Source organism: Tasmannia lanceolata, unplaced genomic scaffold (assembly GCF_043159265.1).
Source record: "Tasmannia lanceolata isolate RefF3 unplaced genomic scaffold, GAP_Taslan_0.1 ptg000013l, whole genome shotgun sequence".
Lineage (NCBI taxonomy): Eukaryota > Viridiplantae > Streptophyta > Magnoliopsida > Canellales > Winteraceae > Tasmannia > Tasmannia lanceolata.
In genome coordinates, this window is record NW_027518690.1 from 10327151 (window position 1) to 10343177 (window position 16027).

Genomic DNA, 16027 nt, shown 5'->3' on the forward strand with positions numbered 1-16027 from the left:
CGTGATGTCTAGTATTTTTCAAGAAGTACAGCAGGGTCCACTTCATAGGATGATCTAAACTGTTCATTTGTTGGGCCCCAACCTAAATAAGGGCATTTTAGAATTTTTTTGTAATGTCATTCTTTTGTTCATTTTTTTATTTTCCATGAGATAAGGGTACTATGGTTATTTTATACGAGATAATGGCATTTTTGTCATTTTTAATGATATATGGGTATTTTAGGATTTTAAAAAAAAAATTTCTAATTGTTTCCATTTTTCTATTAGATAAGGTACTTTGGTCATTTTCTATGACATAAGAGTATTTTAGGATTGTTTCTTTTTAAGGAATTTTTTCCTATTTTTTTTTATCATTTTTCCATTAAATAACGGTATTGTAGTCATTTCCCATGGGTATTTTATGATTTTTTTCTTTTTATAAATTTTCAAAGTCCCATTTAAATTTCATCCATTTGTTGATGTTTATAGTTTGGGAATAATAAAAGCCAATGAAATATAAAGTTTTGACGGAGGAGGTTAGGGTTGTTAATGGAATAAGACGGTCTGACGGACCATCCAAATCCAAATTTAAACCCAAACTCAAACAGACAGGATCTAGACACATTAATAGGATCCATGGAAACATTTCTAGACCCTTAAGGATGATTGGTGACCTGGACTACAAAGGGGACAGTGGGATTATGTCTAAGAAAAAAGATGCTCGAAAGGAGTGGCTGCATGGAAAATTATAACGTGATTGTGTTACTTCTCTTTCTTCTCCTCAAGAGAGGGTTTCTGAGAGCCGCTTTTAACACATGAGGGTATTGGGGATTTTCAAAAGAAAGCCCTTTTTCCTTTTATACAAAACTTAATTAGGATAAATCACATGAATCATACAATTCAATCGTATATCACAAGATTCCTACAAATTTAGATTAAAAAATAAGATTTAAATCGAAATCCATAAGATTTGATTTGAATCGTAGGATTTGAATAGTAAATCATAAGATTTTCAAAATATTGGGTATGGTAAACCACAAATACACCTATGGTTTTTGTTTCCATGTGCATTTTTTCTTTCGGTATGCGTTTCGGTGGGGATGGAAATGAAAATATTTTGGTCGTTTTGTATCAGTTTCGTGGAAATTTAAGACCATGGTATGGACAGGAGGATATCAATCTGGGCACATGACGGCAATTGCTCTGTTCAATATAGACCAGTAACCCTAATCGTGCCCGACCTACTCCTCTGAGCCTGCCCCTTGGAGATGCTAAAAACACGTCTACACAAGGAGAGGAGAAATTCACATATATAGCCTAGTAACTTTTCCTCCCTTTCCAATGTAGGATCTTTCAGGCGCATTTATCATTTCCCATATTCTCTTATATCTATGCAATGGAGGAAGTGTATATTTCAAGTTTTTTTAACACTCAATAACACTTTTTCACCACAATTGTAAGGTGAGAAGCTTACTGAGCGCTTGCAGAACTAAGCAGCTTCAGAGGAACAACCTGTTGAAATGGTGATGTATAATCACCACCTTTTTTTGTATTTCTTTTGTTTTCTTGTTTCTTTCTTGGAGTGGGTCCTGATGATACCAAAATCTGCTTTACACGATCTAGCGGTGATAGAGTTATCCCTGTAAGTCACTTGCACTCACAGAGAGGTATTAAGGGTACCAGAATTATGATACTTCAATATTTAAGCTAGAAATTGGAATCTCAGGTAAATTTAAGAGAAGGAGATTAAGTACAGAAGTGTTACCAACGGAGGAGATGTGAGGGATGATTTGACTGAACCTGGTCTTCCCAAGCTGCCTACGTACCCCTTTTTTTGAGGATCAAGTCTAACGTAGTACCATTATGAATATGAGGATCCCTTTTATAGAGAACATAGTCTATAATAGTTAGAATCTTGCTGATTTAGGAGTTTTTCCGAATTGGTCGACACCCCCGGGAGATAAGCTTAGATCTATTTCCAATAGATATCCCATGTCCCTTAACGAGCAAGTTACTATTATGGGGCTCCTCATAGGTAGAAAGTTACCGCCTTAGGGTAGATTGCCTTTATGAGGTGCGGTTTCCCAATTTGGACGTCACTATCTATGCGGAGGCGATAAGATCTTGTTACCTCTTTTCATAGAAACTCTTAAACCGGCTCCTCTTTCTTTGGAGGTGCCACGTGTCGTTCATCCACGGTAGATACCGATTTTACCCCCAACATATTGCCCCCCACTTCCTCGAGCCGGGTTTGGGTCGAGGAAGTAGTTTAAGGATTTTACGTTGTATGTAAGGGTTTATTCGGTACCGATAGACGGACGAGTTTACTTTCGTAGTGACTAATCCAAGTAACCGTAATCGGTCGGTCTCTTTAGACGGCACCAATGCGTCATTTTTGATAACTCCAGCATCCATTGTTGGATGTTACGGGGAATCTGTAAATCAGTCTTGGTATTCGTAACGGCAGCTCCTTTCATAATTACGTAACAGAAAGGGTCCCTTCATAATGGACATCGTTTCCTGGGATCGGTGGCTGCATACCACGTGGCAAGGAGGGGAAACCCAAAGGACACTTAATAGTCCCTAGTTTCCTTCTCTCTCCCTTTCCACTTATATATAAGGATCCTATCTCCAGATTCTGTACTTAGATAGAAACTTATTTTCTCCCTCTCTTTTTGTTTTTTCAAAATGTTGAAATCTCCCAGCACTTCCTCTTCACAGGCTAAGGGTTTTTCCCCTTCTCCGCCCAATTTCTCCCCTCATCCTTGCAAACCACCTCCCCGAAAGAGGAATCCACGGGGGAATATGTTTCTCAGAAACGCTCCTTATTCCTTTCTGTACACAACGAAGGGATGGAGATGTGTGGGAGGGTCTCGGCACTGGAGAAGGAGAACGCCTACCTACGCGCGGCCAACCTGAGCTTGAAGGAACAAGTAGACAAGCTCACCAAACAACTGGCTGAATACGAGACTGATTCCCGGGAGGCTTCCCCTCCTCACCGACTCAACAGCGAGGATGATACCGACGAGGAGAATTCTCCTCGTGACTGGTCTGACTAGGGAAGTTACTTCTCCAAGAACTCTACATAGTCCCTTCTTTTCGCCCGTTGCCGCCATCCTTTTTATTTTATTTTTTATATACATATGTACACATCCTGAAAGCCTTAATGAAGAGATTTATTTTCTCAGTGATGACCGAGTTTCGTAATATTTCGATTTGCTTTTCTTTCTTCAATGTTACATGTTTGCTGGGTTGTGAGACTAGCACTACATTGCAGCACATCATCGAATAGGTAGGAAGTATAACCAAATATGTAGATTAAAACCTGTCTTTCGGTACAAACTAATTAACTTCAGTACCGACCGAGCAATTAATACGCAATCGACTGAATGAAACTGGTCATCATAAATCTCCCATGATTTACTGTTCAGCCATTTAAGAATTGTCAAATCACGCTTCTGTGAGATGGCAACCTTTCTCATAATGACCTTAGTACACTGTTCTCGAAGCAAATGGTATCATGACACGCGTCAGGAGAGCGGGGGAACCCCAAGGGGTGTCTTTTCACCACCTTTTGAGTTCTATTAATAGGAAAGTTTTTCTCAAACGCTTACTTACTAAATCTTTCACACATATTTTCTCCTTCTTCCCTTCCTACTTTTCCTTACTTCCCAATCGCCATGGCCGAAAACCAGGATTTGGATCTTTCTAGTCCTTGGTTTTTCGAAGATCATACCATCGACGTTGAAGCCATCCCGGAGGGGGATATTATTCCCGTATCTTCTCCGGAGCCGTCGGTAGAACGAGTGGCTAAAAGGGGGATATTATTCCCGTATCTTCTCCGGAATTCGCTATACCCGATAATTATCTTATTCGGATGCCCAATCCTACCGAGCGGGCTTACAAAAGCTCGGTCGCGAACGAGACGACCTTCTATCTGGAGGTCTTTCGCGGGGGTTTAAGATTCCCCATGGCCGAGGTAATTCCTCAAATCTTTAAATTTTATGGGATTGCACCCTCCCAAGTTTTCCCCAATAGTTGGAGAAATTTACTGGCCTATTTGGCAAAAAGCAAACTTTTGAATGCTGGAGTATCGGTCGATGTCTTCCGTCGATGTTTCAAGCTGGTGGATGATGGAGAATGGCTGACCATCACACACCGGCGAAACATAATGATTGGATAAAAAAACCCCTCTTCGATCAAGGGGCGGAAGAATGAGTTTGTCTTCATTCGGCCTCCTACGAACGCTGGGTGGGAGTTTCCTCTTGATTGGAGAAAACCCTCAACCGACAGATTGAGTGTTATGCCGAAACTAGGAGACGTGGCAAATAATATTTTCAGGTCCGTCTCGTCGGGTTTTAAGATCGATACCCGGGAGTTCAAGGACCAGGAGAAGCTTGTAGAATATGGTTTGTGCCGTGAGGTAGCTCGCCCCAAAGTTTCCATCAAGGGGATCGAATCCACAAAAAGCGGTAATTTTTGTTCTTGCCTCTTATTCATTTAGTCGTGTCTTTGTTGAAGATCTTTAAAAATTATATTCCTTTATGCAAGAATGGAGTCTCAACAGACGGGCGGTCCCGAGAAAAAAAAGGCCCCGGAAAGAATCCAAACTCATGAAAAGAGCAAAGAATCCGAACAGGGTAAGGTTGCTGAGAAAGGTGAGGCTCCTTCACGAACGATGCCAGTAATATAAGTGGTGGCTCTGGAAAGGGCTCGGAGGGCCAAATAGGGAGGGCAACAACTTGGTATTGCTCCTCCCTTAACAACCCTTTTCGGGAAGCCTACAGAACCGTCGGGAGGGGAGAGGCCTAGCCCGGGCAAGAAACCCAGAGAGAGCACTCCTGATGTTCTAACCGATGGAGGCCCCAGCAGTATTCCTCGTTCTTCTGCAGTGGACGGGGGTATGCGAACACAGCTTCTCTTTCATCATGTTGACTTTCCCGAGGGAGACGACAAGATCTGAGGGGGCCTTTTTACCCCTTCCTGGAAAGTCGAAGATAAGGATTCTGCTATGCATAAACCTCGGGTGGGGGTAGAGATGTGCCTGAACAGCATGCTCCCGAATGATAAGGAAGAGCTGCGAAAATTGAGTGCTGGGGCACTAAGCCGCTTCTTTCTTCATCAACAGAAAATAGTATGTATCACCGTGTCTTTCTTCTTTCCTTTTCTTTCTATATTTACTTGGACTTACGTCCGTCACCCTTTATCAGATGAACGACCTCAGTGCCACGGCCTCCAACCGTATTATGGATACTCTAGCAGACAATCTAAAACTCAGAGACGCGGTTGGCGGTCTAGAGGGAAAGAATGGCCTTTTGCAAGAGCGAATCGTAGAATTGGAGGGGAAGGAGAACACCAATAAGGAGGTCACTGCCCAGCTCCGTAATGATTTAGAGGACATACAGAGGAAGCTCAAAAAGTCGGAGGAGGTAATTAAGGATCTTACTAGAGATCGGTCGGTAGTCGAGGCGGAGGCCATTTCCCAATTCAAGCAGAGCGAGGATTTTGGTTTTGCAGTGGCATACTATGCTCTTGACTTTGAAGTGAGAGGGTTTGAAGAGTGTAAGAAACAGGTCCTACAGATCATGCCCGATTTTCCGGTAGACCGCTTCGCCGCCCCCAAGATCGATACCGTTGCTACCGATTCCCCGATTATTGCTGAGTTGAATCCTCCTGCTGATATTTAAAATCCTTACTTGACACTTTATTAAACTTATCTTGGTTGTAATATTTGCCCCGTGATGGGCATATACGCTGTCGTGATGTGCTTTTATTAGTACTTTTTGATACTTTTCAGCACATTTTATTTATGTTTATACGGTGCATAGGTCCTATTCCTTATCTTTATGGGGGAATAAGACTTATACTTTTGATTTTATAAACCTCCAATCTTGCCTGTACAAAGGGATGTGATTTTTCTTTTATTATCTTGGTTATTTCTTCTCTCCTTATTTAAAAATCAAAGAGGAGAGATCCAGATAAGAAAATGGGATGGATGTTTGGTCCTATACCCTTTTATGAGACGTGGGCCAGACGTTTATCTTTAGGGATACGCTCTCTTGTTCCTTTATAAAGGTAATAATTTCTGGGTATTCCCTTTGTGCTTTGCACGTCGGTCGTCTTTCTTCGATTGATCAATTCGAAGTCGACTGACCCGCCCTCCTTTATGAGGAGGGAACTCATATCCAGTGATATTTTTAGTGGTATCTGGGATGATCAACCTCGGTCGCACTTTACACATCATCTGGTTTGATCTAAAGATCAGGGCATCGGGTCCTCCTGTCTAATGGGTCAGACGAGTGCCTCACCCTACTCAACCGGCTTTTATGCGCGATTGGTGGGCATTAACCTTAAAAGGTTAATTGATGTAATGACATCGAGTCCTCCTGTCTTGGGTCGGACAAGCGTCTTACCTTACTCGACCGGCTTATATGCTCGGTCGGTGGGTGTTAACGTTTGTAAATTAACCGTTATATGCATATAACTATTTATGTTTGTTTATTATCTAACCTTAATATATGCGTGTATGAGCTTGTTTCTCCTTTTTCAAGGATAAGCATTTTTCCTTGTCTTAGTCAGCTTATACACACTACTGACGAAAGGTTAGTAATATTTCAAAAAGTTTTTTTAAACATATATAAAAATAGTAATCATTCATGGAAATAGAATAGGAACACTTATTGAAATAAAACTAAACTTTATTTAATCAGGTGAACTTCCTTATTACATCGTTTCTGAGATCCGTCTCTACCTATTCCTGCATTTTAAAGAAAAAGAACAAGACATAATAGCTGAAATAAATAAATAAAAATTAACGAAACTTACTGATAGAACTTTCTCAAGTTCTGCATGTGCCATGCCCTGGGGATTGATGTTCCATCCAGATTTTCTAATTGGTATGCTCCTGGGCGTAGGATCCTTATAACTCTGTAGGGTCCTTCGCATGAGGGGCGAGTTTTCCGGTGTTCCTCGGGTCTAAAACCTCTGCCCGTCGGAGTACCAGCTCTCCTTCCTTAAGAGCACTTCCTTGTATCCGATGGTTATAATACCGAGAGACCCTTTGTTGATACGCTGCGACTCTGATTCGTGCTTTTTCTCGGGTTTCCTCAACGAGGTCTAAACTGCTTCTCATGAGTTCCTCGTTGGTATGTTCATTGAAGCTTTCAACTCCAGGAGAAGGAATGGCTATCTCAACAGGGATAACTGCCTCGACACCAAAGGTTAAATTGAATGGAGATTCGCCCGTGGCGGTGCGCGGGGTAGTTCGGTAGGCCCATAGGACATTTGGTAATTCAGATGCCCAGGTGTTCTTGGCGTCTTCAACTCTTTTTTTGAAACTCTGGAGGAGAATCCGGTTGGTTACCTCGACTTGTCCATTAGCCTGTGGATGTCCAACCGAGGTAAATCTTTGTTCAATCACGAGCTTTTCACAGAGAGTTCTGAATTGTTCACTGGCGAACTGTGGCCCATTATCTGTAACCAAAACTTTTGGAATTTCAAACCGACATATGACGTCGTGATAGAGAAAGATCTCTGTCGCCTTCGATGTGGCCCTTTTAACCGCTTTGGCCTCTACCCACTTGGTGAAATAGTCTATTGCAACATATAACATTGTATGCCCCTCGATTGACGGTGGGAATGGACCTAATAGATCCATTCCCCACATCGCAAAGGGAATTGGACTAGAGATAGAGTGGTATTGGGTTGCTGGCTGTCGAGGTACTGATGAGAATTTTTGGCATTGCGCGCACCTCTTTACATAGTTCTGAGCATCTCTTAATATGGTAGGCCAAAAGAAGCCTCGGCGAAGGATTTTGTGAGCCAGGACTCTGCCCTCCGAGTGATCTCCGCATATGCCTTCATGTACTTCAGTCATAGCTCGGTCGGCGTCCATAGGCCGGAGACATTTTAGAAGTGGCCAAGAGAATGATCGTTTGTAAAGTATCGCGTTTTTCAGGATATATGGGGCGGACTTGGCTGTAATTCGCCTTGCCTCCTTTCTGTCGTCTGGCAAAACGCCGTCTTTGAGGTACTGAACGATGGGATCCATCCAACATGGTTCGTGGTCCAGGTGAGTGACTTCATCTCTTTCTATGCTAGGGTGGGAGAGAACCTCTGTGTATACATTCCCCCAGCTGGTGGTTTCTGAAGAAGCCATCCTGGATAAGGCATCGGCTCTCGCATTAAGAGTTCTTGAAATCTGAATAATCTCGAATTGCTGGAAAAGGGAGATTTTTTCCCTTACTTTTTCCAAATATTTGATCATCCTTTTATCCTTTGCCTCATAGAATCCGTTGATGTGTCCAACGATGAGTTGAGAGTCACTATGGGCTTTCAATCTGTCGGCCTCCAACTCATGCGCGAGAGAGAGGCCCGCTAGAAGTGCTTCATATTCGGCTTCGTTATTAGAAGCGTCGAAGTCGAGTTTCAAAGCATATTCAACCAGGAACTTGTCGGGTCCAGTCAAGACTAGGCCCGCTCCTTTTCCTTCTGAATTGGCTGATCCGTCGACAAACAATATCCATGGGTATTGTTGTTCTGGACTTTGCTCTTTTACTTCTTCCTGCCCCCCCCCCCCCCCCCGAGTCTTCGGCCGGAACCGTGCATTCTACGACAAAGTCGGCGAGTACCTGCGATTTAATGGCAGGGCGGGGCCGTACTTGTATGTCAAATTCGCCCAGCTCGATTGCCCAATTAATCAAGCGTCCAGAAGTATCAGGCTTCTGAAGGATTTTACGCAATGGGTGGTCGGTGAGAATGACTATGGTGTGGGCTTGGAAATATGGGCGCAATTTTCTAGCAGCGACGACCACCGCGAAAGCAAATTTCTCAATATTTTGACATCGAGTCTCGGCATCATGCAGTACTCGGCTGACATAATATATGGGGTGCTCGGTTTTTTGTTCCAGTTTAACCAAGACGGCACTGACTGCTAAGGCGCTTACCGCTAGGTAGAGATATAACTCTTCGTTGGGGAGAGGTTTCATCAATACCGGAGGAGATTGGAGGTATTGTTTGAGCTTTTCAAAAGCTTCTTGTCATTCAGTCGTCCACTGGAAATCCTTCACGTTCCGCAATATCCTGAAAAACGGGAGGCATTTTTCGGCTGATCTGGACATGAAGCGATTGAGAGCCGCTATTCTTCCTGTAAGTCGTTGTACCTCATATACAGTTCGTGGTGGGGTCATATCGAGGATGGCTTGTATCTTTTCGGGATTAGCCTCTATCCCTCGTTGACTTACCATGAAACCGAGGAACTTGCTGGATGTTACCCCGAAAGCACATTTCGAGGGATTGAGCTTCATCTGGTATTTCCGTAACGTTAGAAGTGCTTCCTGGAGGTCGGTAACATGGCTGGTACTGTTTAAACTCTTAATAAGCATATCATCAACATAGACTTCCATGTTCCGACCAATTTGTGTAGCGAAAATTGTGTTCACTAACCGTTGATACGTGGCTCCCGCATTTTTAAGGCCGAAAGGCATGACTTTGTAACAAAACAAACCTTGTTCTGTGACAAAGGACGTTTTAGGGATGTCGGGGGCAAACATACGTATCTGGTTGTATCCAGAAAAAGCATCCATGAAGCTGAGCATCTGATGGCCTGATGTAGCGTCTATCAACATGTCGATTCGGGGAAGCGGGTAGTGATCTTTCGGACAGGCCTTATTTAGGTCGGTAAAGTCGACGCATATTCTCCATTTCCCGCTTGCTTTCTTGACCATTACTACATTAGAGAGCCAGTCCGGATAATGGATCTCGCGGATAAACCCCGCTTGGAGAAGCTTATCGACCTCCTCTTTGATTGATTTCTGTCGTTCGGGAGCAAAGTTCCTTTTCTTTTGTTTGATCGGTCTATGAGAGGGGTCGCTGAGCCGATGGACAGAAACGTCTGTTGGAATTCCCGGCATATCTAGAGCAGACCATGCAAACACGTCTGCGTTATCTTTTAAAAATTGTATCAAAGTGGTTCGGATCTTCCCGGTGAGAAGGGAGCCGATCTGGACCACCTTTTCATTATTCTCCCCGAACAGTGGTATCTTGGTCAACTCTTCCATCGGCTCTCCGCGCATCTGGTAATTATCGGGACGGAGGTCAGTGCCAGCGATCTGGAAAGCTTCTTTTGCTTTCTTTACTACTCTGGTGTAGTCAGCATAGCAGTTCCGAGCCCTCTCCTGATCTCCTCTAACTTCACCGACTCCCGCTTTTGTTGGGAATTTAATTTTCAGATGGGGTGTCGAAACCACGGCTTCAAGCTTGTTCAGAGCCGGGGGTCCTATAATGGCGTTATAAGTAGAGGGGACCTTCACAACCACGAACGTTTGTATAATGGTTTTCTGGCGAGGTTCGGTCCCAAAAGTTATAGGTAGGTCTATTCTTCCTTCGATGCTAATGGATCCCCCAGAAAAGCCATAAATGGACCACTCGACCGGAATAAGCTTGTCTAAGCCCAAGTGCATTTCTTTAAAAGCATCGTAATGTAAGATATTGACAGAGCTTCCGGTGTCTACCATCACTTTACTTACACTGAAATTGGCGATAATAAGGCGAACGACGATCGCATCATCATGAGGGAGCAAAATATCACTATAGTCTTTTTCGGAGAATACAATTTGCCCCTCAGCGTCGGGAGATTGCCCTCGTAATTTCTTTGCAGGGCCTTCCACTGTATGAACTTGGGCGCATAAGCTTTCTGTCCAGAAACCGTCGGGCCACTCGAGGCTGGTCCTCCGGCGATTACATCAATGCTCCCTGCGAGTGTGAGGGGAGCGGCGATTCGTACATCCGGGAGTTGTTGGACCTCGGATATCTGCCTAGTTTGATCATTCCCGGCAGCCGATTGGGTCGGGATGGGGGGCCCAGAGGTCTTTAGAACCTCAGATTTATAAGAAGGCCCGATATGTTTCGGGTTCGACAGATACCGGTCAATGCGCCCAAGTCCAACTAATCGTTCGATTTCATTTTTGAGATTATAACAATCTTCAATGGTATGGCCATGATCCCCGTGGAAATGGCAGTATTTACCAGTATTACGCTTTCGACCAGTGCCCTTCATCTTTGGTGGCCATTGGAGATCCTCCTTTCCCCGGATTTCATAAAGGACATTGGCAACGGATGTGTTCAATGGGGTGTAGTTACACCTGTCGAACTGTTGCGGGGGGACGCGGGTACCTGGTTGTGATTGTCGGTTATCGGACCGAGGGGGTTTGCTCTGGCCATTGTTCGAAATGGAATCCTTCTTCCTCTTCTCCGGGACCTTAGCGAGTTCCAATTCTCTCTCCATAGCGAACGATTCTTCATTGTTGACATACTTATCTGCTACCGCCATTAGTTCTTGCAGATCTCGGGGAGGGTCGATATTAAGGGCGACCTTAAGATCTCGATCGCGAATGGCCGATTTCATTGTTGCGCGCACCATTTCGTGGTTAGGATTTTTGATTTGGGATAACTCGGTCCTAAACCGATCTATGAAAGAACGCAAGGTCTCATCCTTCCCTTGGCGAAGAGCCAGGAGTGCGTCGGCCGGTTTTTTCTGCGGTCGGCTATTGGCGAAATATGTCACGAATTCTCGGAAAGATATGGAATTAGGTCTAAGGCGATTGAACCAACTTTTCGCCCCTTTTTTCAAGTATGAAGAAAAACCGCGACACGTGATCGCGTCACTAGCTCCCTTGAATTCCATCGCCCTTTTGTAAGACTGGAGGTATTCTAAGGGATCCAACGTACCGTCATAGAGATCGAGTCTTGGTAAGTCAAAATTGGGCACGAGTTGAGCTTGAGCGATGGCCTCCGTGAATGGTGATTGGGTTTCATTCTCCCATTCGGTAAGGAGGTCAGGTTCATAAGGTTTCCTAACATGACGCTGCATCTCCTTTACCTGTCTCTGAAGCTCAGCGAGGAGTGCCGAGTCAGGGGTATGAATTTCGCCTCTTGAATTACGTTGCGGGTTATCCGGTGATCGGTGGGGTCTTCTTGCCTCAGTAACCCTCTGAGGGTCGTTGCTTGGAGTTGTAATTGGCCGAAAAGTTAATTCCGGCGCTCGTCGGTCGTTCACATCATTATTCCCATGATCCGGCCTGGGGCTAGTGATCGAGACCGACGGTCGGTGATTCACGGGCCTTCGACTGCGAGGATTTCTGCCCTCCGGAGATTCGACTTGGTCTTCTTCCAAACGCTGATCTCGCACTTGTACGATCATTGGGGGAGGATCGGCATTTCGAACTACCGGGGGAGGGGGCGGAAGGCGTTGCAGTATGTCGTGGAGGGTGGTCGAAACGTGACCTACTTGCGATGCAAGTTGATTGAACATGGTCATAGTAACTTGAGTAGTGTCGTCATCGTTGGGTGTTTCCTCCAGCACTTGATCCACGGGAATCACCGCCTGAGCTTGACTTCTAGTCAGCACTCCTTCGCCTGGTGGGTTAGCTGCGGCAGATTTCGAAGTTTTTGACTTCGAGTTCGTCATGGTACCACGGATGGCGCCAATCTGATGATACCAAAATCTGCTTTACACGATCTAGCGGTGATAGAGTTATCCCTGTAAGTCACTTGCACTCACAGAGAGGTATTAAGGGTACCAGAATTATGATACTTCAATATTTAAGCTAGAAATTGGAATCTCAGGTAAATTTAAGGGAAGGAGATTAAGTACAGAAGTGTTATCAACGAAGGAGATGTGATGGATGATTTGACTGAACCTGGTCTTCCCAAGCTGCCTACGTACCCCTTTTTTTGAGGATCAAGTCTAACGTAGTTCCATTATGAATATGAGGATCCCTTTTATAGAGAACAGAGTCCATAATAGTTAGAATCTTGCTGTTTTAGGAGTCTTTCCGAATTGGTCGACACCCCCGGGAGATAAGCTTATATCTATTTCCAATAGATATCCCATGTCCCTTAACGAGCAAGTTATTATTATGGGGCTTCTCATAGGTAGAAAGTTACCGCCTTAGGGTAGATTGCCTTTATGAGGTGCGGTTTCCCAATTTGGACGTCACTATCTATGCGGAGGCGATAAGATCTTGTTACCTCTTTTTATAGAAACTCTTAAACCGGCTCCTCTTTCTTTAGAGGTGCCACGTGTCGTTCATCCACGGTAGATACCGATTTTACCCCCAACAGGTCCCACTTGGTCTTGGAGTGGGCCTCACTTGGAGTGGGGTATGTTGTAAATACATAAAGGCAAGAATAGGGTTTAAAAGAAGGGTTAGAGAACTTGAAAGGTTTAGAGAAGTGAAGAGAAGAGAGGAAAAATCTAAAGCAAGGAAAGAGGGGTTTTCTCTTGGGGCTCTAGGAGGATTTTTGTGGTGAAACAAGAAAAAAGATCTCTCTCCTTATTCTTGGTTAATCAAGGTGGTTCTTTTACTCAATGGTAAGAGGAGAAAATATGGGCAAGAAGAGGGGTTTTTCTCTTGGGGCTCTAGGAGGGCTTTTGTGGTGAAGCAAAAGAAAGGTTCTTCATCTTGAGGGTGAGAAGAAAGGTTAGAGTAAGGCTAGAGGGGTTTTCTCTTGGGGGCTCTTGGAGTGCTTTTGTGGTCAAGCAAAAGCAAGGTTCTTCTTGGAGGTATAATCTTCTTGTTCCATTGCTCTTCTTCTCCATAGAGTTTTCTTCTTTGCAAGAGAAGCATTGTATTTGAGGGTTTTCCTCATATTTGGTGTAGAGATTTCAGGGTCGCTTCGGGGTTGCATAAAAGGTTTGAGAGAAGGGTTTTATCAGTGGATTTTACCGATAGAGGTAACATTGTACTATTGGTTCTAAATAGTGGATTTTTGTGTTGCCTTGTCCACAGAATAGTCCATTGTGGTGAACCACGCATATTCTTGTCTTCTTGTGGTTGCTTATGATTTGCTCCCTTTTTGTGGTTGTGGTTTATTTGCACATATTTTCTCCATCTTGTTGTCCAAGATCTTGGATATTTCCATGTGTTCGCCGGTGGTAGATCGACAGGTGTTATTGGTGGCGGGTCTTAATGCCCAACACAACCTTCGTAGTTACCATGAATTTTCAGCATCCATTCGCCATCATGAACAACAACATGCATTAAAATTTCTCCTAATTTCCAAGGTTTCTGCTGCTGTTGGAGATGATTGCGTTCTCTTGCAAAAAAAGGGGTTTTAAATGAAAAGAGTTTCAAGAAAATCAGCGCCTTCAATGCAAAACGGAATTGATTGAGGGGAGTTCTTTCTGAGATTCAGCCATGGCAGAAATTAGGGTTTGCAAAGAGAAAAGGGACAGAGGAGCAGAAGATGGGAAGGACAAACGAAGATGTCTGAGAAATGAGAAACATGAGGAAAAAACCACTTCTCTCTTCTCTAGCGCCAAGATCTGGCTTGAAAGACCATCAAATCCTACGGAGAGAGAGAGAGAGAGAGAGACAAATGAAAAATTGCAATTTTTGTACGCCGCTTTCCCACCCATAGCGAACTTGGACTCGGAAGCCCCCGACAACTCCGACTATGAAACCAATCACTATCTTTTGGAGTGTATGCGACTTCCCCCGTTTTGGGGTAGACGGATGGCGGGGCGGAAGCAACTTATGCGCTAATTTCCCTAATTTAGAGCTCATGGAACAACCACCACTTTTGCATTGGGGGTAAACGAATGTTTTACCCCCTATTTACCCTCACTGGAACACACCCGGCTCTATTTGGATGCTGGTAGATGTTGGCAGGATTTGGAGAAGAAGAAGTCAAAGGGAGATTAAAAGCAAATCAAAAGGAAATCAGTCGACGGGGAGATTGAGAGCAAATCTCCCAGACGTTGTTTGGTTGCGTTAGGAGATGTGAAGGAGGTTTTTTGCCTTATTTTTTAAGATCTTTTTTATAGGAATTTGCTACCCACCTTCGCCGAGGCCACTTGTGCGCTTGTGGCCCATCCTTTGATGCAAAGATTGGCAGAAGTAACATGGTGAAAAGGTGGCTAGCAAAAACGAAAAACGTAATACCAAAAAATGGTAATCATTACGATTTGTGATAGAAGTACCAAGTTTGAAATGAAAAATTACCAAAAAATGGAAGCAAAGTTGGAAAATTGTGAAAAAAATACCAACAGGATGGGCTAACATATGACAATTACCAAAAAAAACTACAATGAAAATTAAAAGATTATGACAATTATGGGAAAATAGAATTTGCCTGAGAAATTCTCCCCTTTTTTCTTCATTTTGGAGAAATGCGTTGAGGGAGTTTACAGGGTTCCACTTCAGCAGACAAGCGCCCGACAACCCCAGTGGTCAAACTCCCCATTTTTGCTAAATTCCAAACCGAAACAGCTTTAAGCAAATCAGTAGAATAACATTCCCTGGTATTTTTCTCCAAAAAAGGTGACCAAACAGAGCATTAGTAAAATTCCAGATTCCGTTTAAATGCCAGTGGGCCTTCCAAGCACCCTTCCATGTGCTTGTGCAAATGTTGTTCCCGAGAACACAAATAATCAACAACACCTATAGCATCAACAATAGCAGTTTTTTTTTTCACGTACCAAAATATCCAAAAAAATTCTTTTCTTCTTCTCCATCTTCTAAAATGGAGAAATAAAAAAGAAAAGGTTAGGGTTATGGTTAATACAATTGTCATGGTTGTATTAGCAGCTTGCATGGTTGATTGCATTTTTCCAGGGTTAATAACAGTTTTACTAACAAGTTAGGATTAGAGTTAGTAACAGTTTTTCGCATGCCAAAGTACCAAAAATCTCCTTCTTCTTCCCCATCTTGTTCTCAAATGGAAAAAAGAGAGCGTAGGTTAGGGTTAGAGTTAGGAATGATAACAACTTTCGTGGTTTGGGGTTTAAATGGAAATTTCCAGGGTTAGTTGCAGTTTTAATGGCAGGTTAGGATTAGGTTTAAAAGCAGTCTCCTCATACCAATAGACCCACATATCCAATAGCAACTTTCATGGTTGATTGAGAACAAACGGTTTCTATTCAGGTGAGAACAGGCAGGAACTGTTGGATATGTAAATCATTTCGGCCGTGTTCAATGGTGAAATTCCATTAAGCAACCCAAGAGGAGGGGTAGATTGGGTTTATAAAAATTTAAGGCTAATACTT